At 39.0% G+C, this 15,498-nt stretch overlaps 1 protein-coding gene, 1 long non-coding RNA gene and 1 pseudogene across 2 annotated transcripts in view; 2 read left to right on the top strand and 1 right to left on the bottom strand.

Annotated features, from left to right (window-relative positions):
* Positions 1 to 15,498, top strand: part of Aebp2 (AE binding protein 2) — a 220,777-nt gene that overhangs the window by 181,928 nt on the left and 23,351 nt on the right. The window lies entirely within an intron of this gene.
* On the bottom strand, positions 671 to 6,646 carry LOC144364914 (uncharacterized). The gene is made up of 2 exons (XR_013423034.1): positions 6,198 to 6,646; positions 671 to 3,875 (listed from the first exon to the last, which is right to left on the bottom strand). It is a non-coding gene; the product is annotated as an uncharacterized LOC144364914 (long non-coding RNA).
* LOC101955594 (large ribosomal subunit protein eL6 pseudogene) lies at positions 9,690 to 14,651 on the top strand (annotated as a pseudogene).

Here is a 15,498-nt window from a genome sequence, read left to right as displayed (position 1 = left end):
ACATCTTTCTCTATGCTGCTTTATTTGGGGAAGGGTGACAGAGAAACTCTTTCCTTTCTGTCTTTTTTTTTTTTTTTCTTTTTTTTTTTTTTGTGTGTGGGAGGAATATTCAGGATAGAACCTAGGGGAGTTTTTATCCCTGAGGCACATCCTCAGCTATTTTTATGTATTCTGAGACAGGGTCTTGCTAAATTGCTGAGTTTAACTTTGCAGTCCTTTTGCCTCAGCCTCCTGAGTCGTTGGAATTACTGCATCAAACTCCTTTTTGCCATTTTAAATGAATTTTTTTTCTTATACTATAACCAGGTACTTTGGTCTCCTCATGTGGTTCCTTAGCTCTTGTGAAAATAGTTTGGTGCTCAAATAGTTGTTTAACTTGGTGTATCTATGAGGAGACCCTCACTGGAGGATCTTACTCAGTGCCATCTTCTGCATTATTTCTCTTATTCCTTGAAATCATATTTTTACTCCATTTCCCCTTATTGAATTTTATCTTAAGGTGACATTTTTTTTCCCCAAATCTATTGTTGTTCACTGTGATGGTTAATTTTCTGTGACAATTTGGCTGGGTTGAAGTACATGTTTACCAGAGCCCTAGGCCAAAGGCCTGACTCTGGAGGTCCCAATGAATCTGGGTCAGCCACTTGCCCCAAAAACTAAGCAGAAAAGGTAATACTGAAAAGTAGGAAAAGAACTTTAATCAATATGAGCACCTTTGGATGGCAAAGTGAGATCTGGTATTTCAATCATGTTTTCAGGGACCTGAGAAGAAATTTAGGTTTCAACAGGGGAAGAACTGGGGCAGAGGGTGAGATGTGTAGATAGTTCGTCAGTCTTGGTCAGATTATGGTCTGCTCAATCATTCATTTCAGTTCTGATTCTGCAAGGTGACTGTAAGACAAGTCTTTATCACTCGAAGGGGCAATTTCCTCTTGTTTCTCAGGATGTTTATCTAGCATACCTGTGATTTTTGGAGCAGGAGGCAAATAGTTCCCAAGAGATTTCTCTTGCTTGAGGCGGGGACTCTCGTTGTGAGATGATTTTCTGGAAGATATTGAACAACCTTTGAAGACAGAAGTGGTCAGAAACTGGTGCTGTAAAAGCGGATGGTCAAATGCCCCCTATGTCTCTCAGTATTGAGGGGGGATGTGACAAGTAAATTTAAGGTACATAAGCTTTGTATTATCAGTTTTAGATGAACACTCCTTAAATGTCAATTTGCAGAGCTGAACAGGAACCTGGTCCAAAGTTGAAGGTAATGAAGAAGACAGATGCAAAAGGAAGACAGAGACACCAAGCTCCATCCTGCTTTCAATTACTCATGGGGCATCTTCAGGCCCAAGTCATTGCTTTTGGCAAAGGCAGCTTCTCCAAGTCCCTGTTACATATGTAGTTATTCAGTCGACACTAATGGAGGTGTTGCTCTGAAGGCATTTTGCCCACGTGGTTAGCACCTACACTTGGTCTACTTTAGGTGAAAGAGATCACTCTTCATAATGAGAGTAGTGATTCATCTAATCGGGTAAAGGTCCCAAGAGCAAAAACTGAAGGAGGTTTCTTGAAGAACAAATTCTTTCCAAGACTGCGACATTAACTCCCCAGAGTTTCCAGCCTGCCCTGTGGATTTGTTGAAAGGTAAACTAAAACACATTAAAATTTATAGAGTTTATTTGAGTGTACAGTGATTAATGAGTTGGCCATTTTGAGACTACAAGAGCTTTGGGGATATGCCTGAAGGAGCATAAGGATAGAGCTTTATAGGGTAGTTGCAAAAGAAAGGTAAAGAAATCATTCCAGTGGAAAATTGTCGGAGGTTACTTGGAAGTTGCTGATTGGACTAGAATATGACCACTCACCCCGAGTTGGATTTCGTGGTTTGTTTACACAGGAACATACAAGGTGCTAGAGTTGCCTCAATCAAATGACCTCCTGTTAATTCTTTCAACAGATTTCAGACTTGCAGGCCCCATAATCACCTGAACCGAATCCTTAAAAATCACTCTCTCACCTTGATATGTTCTCCCTGGTAAATTGCAACAACAACAACAAAATGTAAAATGGAAGATAAATTACACATAATGTTTTTGTGACAATAAGGTTATTAGTGTTAAAATATTTCTTTGGCCTTAACTCATCATATGATTACTAGAAGTCTTTAACTGCTTAAAATAATGTCTATAAAAATCTTGATGATTACCTTAAAGTAAGAATCTATAGGAAATTCATCTCTTCATTTAGATTCATTGTGGAGAATCTATGTGAAACTTTTATGGGGCCTCCATTGAAGGAAATATTGAATAGATTCTGCTTGTCCTGGAGCCATCTAAAGGTTGGACATTTCTTTATAATGGGGAGAAAGAGAACTGTGAGAAAGAAATGTAGTATCAGGCTATTATTAACAGGCTATTATCAGTTATAGGAAAAGTATAGGGGACAGATAGATGAGGATGGTGGGAACTTGAGGTGAAGAGAATAATTCTATAAAAATGGACCCACTGTACTGACTCCCTACATGCTTCCTTTGCCAAAAAGTCCCACCTAGTCTGAGTGGATAGGATCTGTCATATTCCTCAACAAACAGGCAGGGGGCAAAGCCCAGGCTGTCAGGATAGGTACTGAATGATGCGGGTCAAGAGCATGAGGACTGGTATCAAAGAAAAATCATGGGTTGCTAGCAGCTGACCTTGCATTGCACATCCTGGCACTTACCCCTCGTGGGTGTGGGGTTCTGGGGTCTACAAAAGAGCAAGACACACCCACTCCTGTGGACTCCCAGCGTTGGGGCCTCTTCTCTTCCAAGAGGTCTGCTGTCTCTGTTTCTCTCTTAAATAAAACTTGTTTTCTACACTTGCCTCGGCATTTCTGGGTGTTTAATCTTCAACGCTGGGGAAACAAGGACCCATGGAGGATCTCCCAAGACCGGTATCAAAAGTACCTATAAAAGTAGAGGGTTTGAAAATGGATTTCCTTAAAACTGTGACCTTGTACCTATTCTCAAACCTTTGCATGCATCCTGGGCAAGTGTACCTTCTGTGGAAGAGAACATTTCTGCTTATCTGTCTGGGTTTCAGCCTTGCCTTCTTTCTCTCGAGTACCCTGGTTCCTGGTTTGAATCTAATTAATTGGGAAAACCTGTGGGTCTGCTTTTTTCTGGCCTCTGTTGATTGAGGCACATGGTTTTACTGTGATCTTTGGATTTAATGTCCATCCTGGGTCTATACTATCCTCCTTGTGTTTTTCAAGGCTCCTGTCCAAGACGTTCCATGGCTTCTGGCTTTTCAACTTGATGCCTGGATCTTGCATCATTCGTGAATGGCACGACTGCTTCTGATCACCACAGGGCACTAGATAGCGGCTGGAGGCAGTGCCTAGAACCTACCTGTTGGCCGTCTTGCTTTTATCAACTCCATCGCGAGGTACCAATTAAGTTAAAAATTGCCACATTGTCCTAATTGGAAATCTGGTCCCTTTGTCTGCTTCGGTTGGTTTCTATTTATCCCACTTTATTTCCATTTTACCTTTTGGTCTTCTTTCTCCCTTGAAGTTCAATTGCTTTTTACATTTCCTTCCTTGGCTTTAGATTGCCATTTCATGATTCTCCAAATGCTAGTAAAGATCAAGCCATCAAAAAACCATGTGAAGATTTACGCAAATTTCGGGTATTGAAGGAACATTGTAAATCATAATTCTTGTGATTGTGTGAAATTGATTTTGGAGTCAAGCAGAAGTTATTTAAGCCGTGGTGGTCTGAAGCTGTACAAAAAAAAAAAATTGAGAGGCAATATTCCTCTAGGACCTTGCACCCCCTCTGTGGTAGCTGGTTACATCGGTGCTCTGTCACTCTGTCGAGTCAACCCCTGTTGTTGACCTTGGCCCTGCAAACAGGAAAGAGGAAGGACAGGTGGGGAGAAGAGGAATAAGGTTCTTCCTTGAGACCTGCTCTTGGCCAGTACTTAAAAGGAACGTTCTCTTCTGAAATGCTTTCTTTTGATCTGGGGACACCAGTTTCTTGTCATCTCCAGCTCCCTGTTCCAGCTGAATGCTCCTGCTTCTTCCATCTGCAGACTCTTGCCATCTGTGTCCCTGACTGCTTGTGTTTGCTGGGGTTTCAGCCACCTGAAGGGGGATTCAAGACAGCTCCCAGCTTATTCTCTCCCATATGAGACACACACAGTGCCACTGCTTGTCCATGTGGTGCTTTGCGTCTATTAGAAAGAGATGCCATTCCTTAGGCACTTTCTCCCTAGTGGGAAACTATAATAGACTGGGTTTGTGAGCATAAGACCCTCTCCTGCCATCCACCAGAAAATAACCAAACAAACATAGGAGGACTACCACAGAAATCAATTCTGATTTTCCCTCCCCAGCATTAGATGTGAGTACGCTTGACAGCATACAACTTACACACCACACCTGTGTGTCCTCAGGCTCCAAATGAGACTACAGGAAACAAATGTTTTTCCCAGAAAAGCTTTGGAAATTAACTCTTTTCCCCCCCTCCCAGGGCCTTGTGATGCCAGGCAAGGGTTCTACTACTGACCTGCACCCCCAGCTACAAACTTTGAAATATATAAAAGATTTCATGAGTGGTGTGAAGGGTATTTTGGTTTACTCTTCACACAGACTCATACTGTTTTTATCTTCTATCTTACCTTGGTGCTTCAGGTTTTTTTTTTTTTTGGTGCTTCTATTTTTACTTCTTAATATAAATAAAATGAAAATGTTTTTCCTAGGGTGATAAACACCTTTTAGCTTACTCCAGTGAGAATAACTTAACATGTATAGAAGTTATCTTCATTGGAAAAAAAATTAACAAATAATCTTTTTCATAAGTTTGGTATAAGAACAAAAGTAAAGTTTCCTTTCTGATTAATTTATTAGGGAAAGTGTCTGGAGAGTCTTTTATCTTTCCCCTGGAAGATACAAAGGATGTGGAAGAGGTATCCCTAAGGTCAGATTAAGAGAAAATGCTCTAAAGCTACAGATAGCAAGATTTGAGGTTAAGTGTGAAGAATTCCTGACATGGAGGATTCTTTAGCTCTAGTATGAAATATCAAAGGACTCTTTTCCCAGAGTTGGCCTCCAAAGCAGCTTTACTGGATCACTCAACCTGCTTGTTTCCTGTTAAGTGTCCATTGATCCCTGCAAGTGGCTGAGGGTTGATTAAACCAGGAAACTTTTGCTAAAGAGAGTTTAGTAAAGTTTCTCTTTCACATAATATATGGAATTATCTAGACATTTTGGTCCATATAAGCCAAGATAGCCTTGAGATTCACGTTCAGTAAGGGGGTGTGTGTGTGTGTGTGTGTGTGTGTACTTTTTCTTAAAAAAATCAAGGAAACAGATTCTCCTCTAGAGCCCCAGAAGCCCTGCAGCCCTGCCCACACCTTGATGGTAGTGTAGCAAGGCCCAATTTGGACTTCTGACCTCTAAAACTTCAAGATAATAACTTGTTTTTATTGGTTAAGCCATTAAGTTTGTGGTTACTCGTTGCAGTAGAAATAGGAAACTAATACACCTTGCCCAGATAAATAGTGTCTCCCTCTGGAGCAAAGGCTTAGCATATTTGTTATACAATATAATAAGGATAATATCTTTTGCTGGGGCAAAAGGCCGGCAAGCTTATTTCCAATGATAAAATATTCAGGTTTCCTAAGGCCAGGGTTTTCTTCCTGGAACATGACTCATTTGAATGCAGTATTATCTAGCTCTCTCTTCATTTTGGTGTGGCTTTTGGAACTCAGAGGAACTGGCTTAAATAGTGATACTCTGGCTGCTATTATTGCAATAAGTAATAACCTATCTTTTGTCTATGATTTTTTGAGTGCTGTCTTCTGCCAGCATTCACAAAACATTAGCAGGCTAGTTTGTTAGATTGTAAGTAGGCCCTTCATGGTGTGTTCATTATTGATGCAAGTCTGAAAAATTTCTTTAAAACTGTGTTATATCAGGGCTCATCAAATGCATAATTATTGCATTCAAGATACTGCTTACTCTCTTTCATACATTAGGTGTGGTATCACAATGTCTCTTTCTGACTTTGCAAAGATCAGAGATCAGTTTGTAACAGATTGAAAATAAACAAAACTGGGTGTTTACTCTAGAAAGTTTGAAAATTCATCACTTACGGCAGCCACAAAAGTTCCCTTTCTTTTCCCATCTACAGAATTTCCTGACCGTCCCATTTCTCCACTTACCTTCCTTTTTTTCTGTCTTGCTGTATAAAGAAAAAAAATCCTTGGGAATCAGTCTCTCATTCTTTTCTCACGAGAAGTGTTCTCCACTCTGAATTTTTGGTGAATTAAATTTCCTTCTTGACTACACCATAAAACTCCCTGGCTGCTATAGCCACTTTCTGGTTTTCAGTCTAAACTCTGTGGCAATAGTCATGTCAGTATTTCAGAAGTCATTTAGACCAAGGGCTTTCTTTCACTGATGGGAAAAGCCAGTCTTCTCATGACCAGGAGAATTATTATCTTACGTCTCTCTGATCTAACCACCTGGTGTCTTGGGAGAAATATCCTGACCACAGTCACCCCATCTCCCTGTCCCAAGCCTGGCTGCAGCTGTTAGTTTGGTTTAACATTATTGCTTTCCCTCCACGTCTCTGAAAATAAAACCTTGAAATTGAAACTACTGTAGTAATAGGCTGACTATAGCCAGAGAAACTGACCTGTGAACGAGTTGGAATTAAGCTTCCAACTGTCTGTTTCATAATTAACTAGTTAATTAATTTGAGAAACATTGACCAATAGCCTAAGTTGTGCCAGACTCTCTTATAGGAGACAGTGTTTCCTGAGAAAGGTGGAGGAGGTGTTTGGGGAGAAATCAAGAGGGAGGGGGTCCCACATCTGGATTGTGAGGGAGTTTGGGGACTTAAATGATGGAGAACTTTATAATTTCTTTTTTTTTTCTTTTCCCCAAATTCAGAGACTTGACCACAATGCTCCTTCCTTTTTACAGATGGAATAAGAAAGGGATGGATTTTCTTTTTTGTTCTTTTTGGTACTGGGGATTCACCCCAGGGACACTCCATAACTGAGCTACGTCCCCAGTCCTTTTTAGTGTTAGTTTGAGACAGGGTCTTGTTATGTTACCCAGGCTGGCCTGGAAGTTGTGATCCTCCTACTTTAGCTTCCAAGTAGCTGGGATTGCAGGTGGACACCACTGTGCCCAGCTTAAGAGTTTCTTTTTTTTCTTTTATAGTTCTTCCTCTTTGAGAGGAATAATAGGAAAAAAAAAAACCTGAAACAAAACAAAATTCTTACTCTCCATGCTTCTGGAAATCACCAACAAGTTATATAGGTCAGGGGATTTGTCCATTCAGCAGTAGACAGCTTGAATTCTCTGTGATGGTTCTGGGTTCTGAGTCTGAAATGTGTGCTCCTTTTGTTCTGAGGAGTACAAAATGATCAACTCTTCTAAGAGATTTGGAAGAAGCTGGAGATTATTATCTCGGTTAATAGATAATTTTAGTGTAGTCTCTGCCTAATGCATTATGAACAGAATATCCAAATGTCAAGAAAAGTAGGTTGAACCTTGTAGAAATTTGTTCCCAACAGGTTCTCTCTTCTTGATTGGAGAAACATCAGCAACGGGTTTTACACATTCTGGTTGTTACCCAGAGTGTGCTTTTCTGTTCTGACTATTAAAGAAAAGGGGAGAAAACTTTCATGTATAGCAGAGACATGCATCAGGGGTATTAAGAGCAAAAGATGCATCAGAGTGAATTATGAGTCTATAAGATGTAAAGTAATGTTTCTTTATCAGTTGCAAAGGAGTGATTATTACCAAAAGCTGAAGCTATGGTTAGTTAAGAGTGTGAAGTCCAGTGAGCTACCTACCGTACAGTAGGGGCACTATAGATAGCAATTATTTACTGTCCATTTCAAAAAGCCAGAAGAAAGGATTTTGAATATTTTCATCAGGAACAAATGACAAATGTTTGGAGAGATAGATATGGTTCATCAGATTTAGACATAACAAAATGCGTACATGTACTGAAAGGTCACATGGTATCCCATAAAATAATACAAAGTAAATGAATGCTTTAAAGTATCAGTTAAAAATGAATTTAAATTAAATTAAAAAATGGAAATGTTGACTTCCTTGGTTTGATCATTACACATTGTATACTTGTATGAAATTATTATACTCTGTCCCATAAATATGGATAGTTAAAATAATTAACAAAAAGGTATAACAAAGAACAGAAGACTACATGTAATTCGTTGACTGCTAAAATTCTACATGAGGATAAATATGATTTCTTTAATTTAATGAAAGATGAAACATTTAAATTTAGGAGTCATTTAAGTTGTTTGACATTTAATAAAGTCAGGTGATGTTCACACAATAATAAAATTAAGATTTTTTAATAGGCAATACATATTACAGGTTATAATTTGATTTTATTTAAAGGTGTTTTGCTATAGAAAAGACAGGTTGAGATTCCCATTCTCATTCTTGGTATTAGCCTGGATGTTGGACCCAGTAAATTGAAGCCAGAAGCCACTTTTCACCTGATAACTATTTCTAATTGGAGGGAGATACTTGGAAAGAGTTAACTCCAACAGTTTACGTCTTAAGTCTAGGAACTCCCAGCAAAATTTAGGAATGGTATAAAGAAGTTTGGAAAAAAAAATACTTGTTGCAAATTAGGACAAGAAAGCAAAGAACAGGATAGAAAGAATTAAGGAATAAGTAAAAGTAAGTAAAAAAGCTATGTCTCCTTTCATGGGATAGATTTAAACAACTCCAGAGAAACAGGATGAACTCTGACCTCTCAAGCTTTCACAATTCTATTCCAAGAAGTAATTAAATTAATATTCTCATCTTTTCACAGCATTAATTCATTTCTATTTTAGCCTTAAGGGTTTAACAGAACTTATTATTTATTTGCAAAAATATTGTGGATTGTGGAAAAGTATCTTTAAATGAGTTAATATAGGAGGCACTTAGAACAGGGTCTGGCACACATATCTGTACCTCCTAAATGTTTGTTGTTATTTGTCATAAGACTGAAAACAAAGTCTTACCCTGAGGTCTCACAGCACTTGGGCTGTTTATGGTTAATCTTTGGAATGCGTTCTTGTCAACTATTTCTACAGCCCAGCAAGTTAGCATGGAAATATTTTCCCAGAGGGCTAGATGACATTTTCGACTTTTTAGAATGACTTTTGAGGTTATCTTTGATGGTTTATGTTAAAATTCTTTTTTTCCATCTTGAGTTTTAGGGTGCAACCAGAGATGTTTTGAAGTAAACCAGCCATTAGGTGTCGCTTTCTTCTCACTGCTTTGGGTTTTAAGAACTATGACCTGGGTTAAGATTTTTGCTTTTCTTCTTCTTTTTCTCAATGTCTATAAATAAATAGTCTCTATGTCAAAGCTAAACGGGAAATTTAATTTTAGATTAGTAGATAAGGGATAATACTCAACTCCTTGGAATGATTAAATTTTATGCTTGTTTTTAAGTTGGCCTGACTCAATGTCCCTAGTTGACTAAATTTGGAAATGCCATATTTGTGTTTTTCTTTCTTGCTGAAATTGGTGTAGCAATGTTTCTGTACCAGATACTTTTGCCTGGGGACACCTTTTCCCAGGTCAAAGTTCATGGGTTTTAGCTGGGTGCTGTGGCACATACCTGTAATTCCTGGGATCAGGGGAAGGCTGAGGCAGGTAGGTGGCAAATGGAGGTCAGTGTGGGCAACGTAGTGAGACCCCATCTCAAAAAAAAAAAAATAAGGGCTGGGGCCGTAGCTCAGAGACAGAGTGCTTGCCTAGCATGTGTGAGGCACTGGGTTCGATCTTTAGCACACATAATAATGAAACAAATAAAATAAAGTCATACTGCCCATGTACAACTTCAAAAAATAAAAATAACCCCCCCCAAATAATATGCAAAAATGTGCTTTATATGTGTAATATGAATTGTAATGCATTCTGCTGTCATATATAACATTTTAGAATAAAAAATAAATTTAAAAAATCACAAAAAATAAAACGTGGGTCAGGGATGTGGCTTAGTAGTCGAGTGCCCTGGGTTTTAATCTCTTATGCCACCAAAATAAATAAATAAATAAATAAATAAAATAAAATCATGGGTTTGGAATCTAGTGATCACTGAGTAAAATACCTTTTAGAGTTGATACCCTTTAGAGTTGCTCTTTCAGAAAGCTTCTATTGTCTTCCTCCTTCCCAACACTGCTTAGGAAAATCCCTGTACTTACCTGCATTAGCATTTAAAAACACTGTGTTGAAACAGTTTGTTCATTTATTTTTCATACCTATTGAACCTTAAGTAACCTTGAGAATGTGGATTCTTTTCAAGTCTTCTTTGTGGCCTAGCATTCTTGCACAGAGTCTATTTTCAACAAGTATTTGTTGGACAAATTAATAAGTAATCAAATAAGGCAGAAAAACCATTTAGGGATGCTCTTCTTGCCTGCAGCATACCCCCTAGCTCCCATCTCTTTCCCGGTTCTGAGCTGACCATGTAAAGGCTTGTTTTGAAATGTTAAGTAGTAGTTTCCCTGGCGTAACAGTTCACAGGAGCTTTCTTCAGCAAGAGGCAGAGTTTGGGCAGTCCTGTTTTCACTTGGCTTCGTTCCCTCTGCCCATCTTTCATCTGGGCATTTCGCTTTAGTGCATGCAATATTATCTTCTAGCCATGGCAGCTAGAATTGCTACGGTGGCCAGGAATTGCTCATCAAAAGAGTTGCTTGAAACTTTGACACCAGAACCTTAACAAATAGAAAGATGAGGATAATTTTAAGTTAAGGTGATTTTTTTTTTTACTTGCAATTTAATCGTTCTATTGCTCTACTTTGTAGAAATGGGGAGGCTTGGCCTCATGCCGATGCTGGTTTTATGTTCTGAAGGGGAATTTTCTCACTTACAATACTGACAGTTCTCTGATATTTAAAAAAGAATTTTTTTTTTAGTTGCAGATGGACACAATATCTTTATTTTACTTATTTACTTATTTTATGTGTTGCTGCGGATCAAACCCAGTGCCTCATGCATGCGAGGCAATCGCTTAACCACTGAGCTGCAACCCGAGCCCACAGTTCCATGATATTTTGAGGAATATATTACGAACCCATCAGGAAAACTTGAGATCACTCTTCCCCGTTTTGCAAGATTGTGGGTGAAAGGGCTGAGATACTAAGGAAAAGAAACCTGGAGCCAAGAAGGCTGATGCCATTGGTGCATTAGAGAGGATAACCCTAATGCTAAGAAGCCCAAGAGGGGGAAACCAATCCCCACTGCAGCTGAAACCTGATCCTGATTAGAGCAATTGGAGATGCTTCCCATCTGCTCTGTATTTGGGAAAGACCATGTAGGAGGGGAAATACTCAGCTGCTAAATCCAAGTTGAAAAGAAGAAGAAGGAGAAGGTTCTTGCTACCGTCACAAAAGCAGTTGGTGGTAACAAGAATGGTGGTACCAGAATGATCAAGCTCTGCAAAACGCTTAGACAGTATCCTACTGAAGATGTGTCACAAAAGCCCTTGAGCCACGTCAAAAAAAAAAAAAAAAAATCTCCCGTCATCTAGTGAGAAACCTGTGTGCAGCTTCACTCCTGGGACCATGTTGATGACCCTTACTGGGCACCATAGAGGCAAGAGCTGAGCAGTGGCTTGCTCCTTGTGGCTGGACCTTTTGCCCTCAATTGAGTTCCTCCGTGTAGAACACACCAGAAATTTGTTATCACCACCTCCACAGAGATTGATATCAGCAACGTGAAAATCCCCAAACACCTCACCAGCACAAGGCTGATCAGAAAGCTTTGCACTCACAAGTTTTACCCCAGAGCAAAACTATTTCTCAGCTTCAGGGCTACATGCAATCGGTTTTTGCTCTAAAAAAAATGGAATTCATCCTTACAAAATGATGTTCTAAATTTCTTACTAAGAACCTAATTAAATAACGGATACATTTTAAAAAATTTGAGTTCAGAAATACCACTCGTTAGTATAATTTATCCTTTGGAGTTCAATAAATTAAAACAAAATGTAAATGACCACCTTAGATCTCTAGTGTTGGTATACATAGCTGATTAAAGTCATTTATAAAGCCGCTAAAATAGACACCGTCCTAGCAAATAAAGTCCATGGCATGGGCACATGAGGTGCTGTCATCATATGGTATGTCACCTGTGATGTTATCTGACTCTTTAACCCTAAAGTGAATGGCGCTCACTTTTTTGGTATATGCTATAGTCAGATCAAGGTGGGCTAAAGTTAAAAAAGAGTACTTTAGGCCATGTGTAGTGAAATATGCCTGTAATCCTAGCAGCTCTGGAGGCTGAGGCAGGAGGATTGCAGGTTCAAAGCCAGCCTCAGCAACTTAGTGAGCTTCTAACCAACTTAGTGCTGGGGATGTGGCTTGGTGGTTAAGTGCCCCTGGGTTCAATCCCTGATACCAGAACAAAGCAAAGCAAAGCAAAGCAAAATAGTACTTCAGACCTTCTGCAGGTTCTATCAGTGTTGGGCTTCCTCAGAAGCAGTGGCTTCAACAGCAATGGAAATGATAAGAGGAATAAACATTAAGCAGAAGATATAAAACTAGAAATAAGATATTATTTTTATTTATATTTGTAGTTGTGTATGAACAGGAGGCCTTTGTTTTATTTATTCATTTTTTATGAGGTGCTGAGGGTCGAACTCAGTACCTCACACATGCTAAGCAAGTGCTCTGCCACTGAGCTACAGTTCCAGCCCCTAGAAATAAGATATTCTTGAGTTGGATTCTAAAACCATGATTGACAGTTGTCTTAGTCCATTTGTACTACTATAACAAAATACCTGAGACTGAGTCATTTATAAAGAATGGAAATTCTTTACTATTGTTCATAGTCTTGGAGGCTGGGAAGTTTACAATCAAAGTTTAGCATCTGGTGAGGGGACTGCTCCATTGATGGCACTTTATAGTGGCGTCCTGGTATGGAGGTTGGTGGAGTGACAAAAGGACCTAATTAATTCCCTCCAGCCCTTATATAAGGTACTAATCCATTCATGAGGGCAAAACCTGTATGGCTCATTCACTCTTTAAAGGTCCCACCTTTTAATGGCACCACCATGTAGATGGTTTCCACATTAATTTTGGAGGGGAAATAAAGATTCAGATCATAGCAGCAGTATGTTTTCTTTTTTTCGAAACTGCTATGTGTATCTGATATGAGTTCTTTGAAACTTATTTCTTTGGTGGCCGTAAGTCTTTGCTCCACTGAAAAACTAGGACTATCAAAAACTGTTTGCAACCCTGAGTCTAAGAATGTGTTCAAACTTCATGAAGTGCTCATCCAATATAAGAGGATAAAATGTCCACAGATGTCCCAGATTGAAGAACAAACAGGTAACTTGTTACTTTACATAACCAATCTCTCATCTTGTTTTTACCCCTTCTGATGTGGAAGTGGGAGGAAGACCCCTTAAAACCTTGTGTTATTTAGTGAGGGTTGCCATGATAAAAATGCCTTAGATTGGATGCCTTAACAACAGAAATCTATTTTCAAGCAGTTTTGGAGGTTGGAAGTCCAAGGTGAAGGTGTTGGCAGGATTGGTATCTGCCAAGGCCTCTCCTGTTGGCTTTGCAAAAAGCCACCTGCTCTGCGTGTGCTTACATGGCTTTCCCTAGGTGCACATGAACCTGGGTTCAGGTTTCTTCTACTTATAATACCAGTCAGATGGAGTTGGGGCCCACACTTAGGGCCTCAAGTTAGCTAGCTCTTTAAAGGGCCTATCTTCAAATACGGTCACATTTAGAGGTTCTTGGAGTTGGGACTTCAAGTTGTGAAGTTTTTGAGGGGAGCAGTATCACCGGTCAGTTAAAAGTAACCCATATTCTTCATTTTTAAAATGACCTCTTTCTGTTAAAAGTCATGAATTTTAACCTTTCTACCTCTCAGGGGGTTTCTCCTCATTTCTTCTTCCCAGTATTGTGTCTGAATTCAGCAGAAGCTTAGTATCTGGACGGGAGCAGGAGAAAGGGCCTTTACCCTCTGCCCCTTGCTGGCTCCACTGAATGGTCTCTCACCTCGAAAACCAGGCATCCATGGAGGGCTGCCTGGATCCTTGCTCCTGGTCATTCCCTGGATGTCCACTGATAATGACCATGGGATATGCCTTTATCTCTGCAATGAGGTCTCTGCATACTCTTGAGTTTTTCTGTGGATCTCAGATCTTTTCCAACTATTGTGTGGGACTGAACTGAATGAAGAGATTATTGGGTGTCTTTAATGGAAACCAAGGCATAATCTGGTGTCTCCTTGTAGTTTATATGATTTCTTTCATTGTCTTTGAGCTGTTTTACAATTTTGTAAATTGTAGAACAAAACAAAACAAAACAAAACCACCTAACAATGCAAATGATTCTTGTCCACAGGAATTGTATCCAGTGGAATACAATTTTTTTATTGCCCTGTGAATATTTATTGCCATATATATGTACAAATGTATGTATGTGTTGTATTTTATACACATTATATATAATATGTACATAGATAAAATCTTTGAATTCTCCTTTGAATCAATTGTAAAATTTTTCTGATTCCCTTATTAATGAATGAATTAAATACAATTTTTGACAGATGTTCAGTTTATATTTGTATGGTTGTCATTATTGTATCTTCTTTAAAAAATAAATAAAATTATCCTTTAACAAGTATATTGTTTTCAGAATTTCCTTGTTTCTCACAGGAGCATATGCAAATTTCAGGTGTGCTCATGTCACCAACAACTGATGTGATATCCCTGGCTCATCTAACTAGGCCAGACGTGCAGATTTGGAGATGTCTTTTGGGGTGACTGATTTCTTTTTTTTTTTTTTAACTTTTAATATTTCTTGTTTTTTTTTTATTGGTTGTTCAAAACATTACAAAGCTTTTGACATATCATGTTTCATACATTAGATTCAAGTGGGTTATGAACTCCCATTTTTACCCCAAATACAGATTGCAGAATCACATCTGTTACACATCCACATTTTTACATAATGCCCTATTAGTATCTGTTGTATTCTGCTCCCTTTCCTATCCTCTACTATCCCCCCTCCCCTCCCCTCCCATCTTGTCTCTCTACCCCATCTACTGTATTTCATTTCTCTCCTTGTTTATTTACCCATTCCCCTCGCAACCTCTTATGTGTGATTTAGTATAACAATGAGCGTCTCCCTCCATTACCATGCAATTTTCCTTTTCTCTCCCTTTCCCTCCCACCTAGTGCATCTGTTTAATGTTGATCTTTCCTTCCTGCTCTTCCTCCCTGCTCTGATCCTGGTTATTCTCATTATATCAAAGAAGACATTTGGTATTTGTTTTTTAGGGATTGGCTAGCTTCACTAAGCATAATCTGCTCTAGTGCCATCCATTTCCCTGCAAAATCCATGATTTTGTCATTTTTTAGTGCTGCGTAATATTCCATGGTGTATAAATGCCACATTTTTTTATCCATTCATCTATTGAAGGGCATCTGGGCTGGTTCCACAGTCTAGCCCA

Source organism: Ictidomys tridecemlineatus, chromosome 6, assembly GCF_052094955.1.
Source record: "Ictidomys tridecemlineatus isolate mIctTri1 chromosome 6, mIctTri1.hap1, whole genome shotgun sequence".
Lineage (NCBI taxonomy): Eukaryota > Metazoa > Chordata > Mammalia > Rodentia > Sciuridae > Ictidomys > Ictidomys tridecemlineatus.
This window is presented reverse-complemented; position numbering and strand designations above follow the sequence as displayed.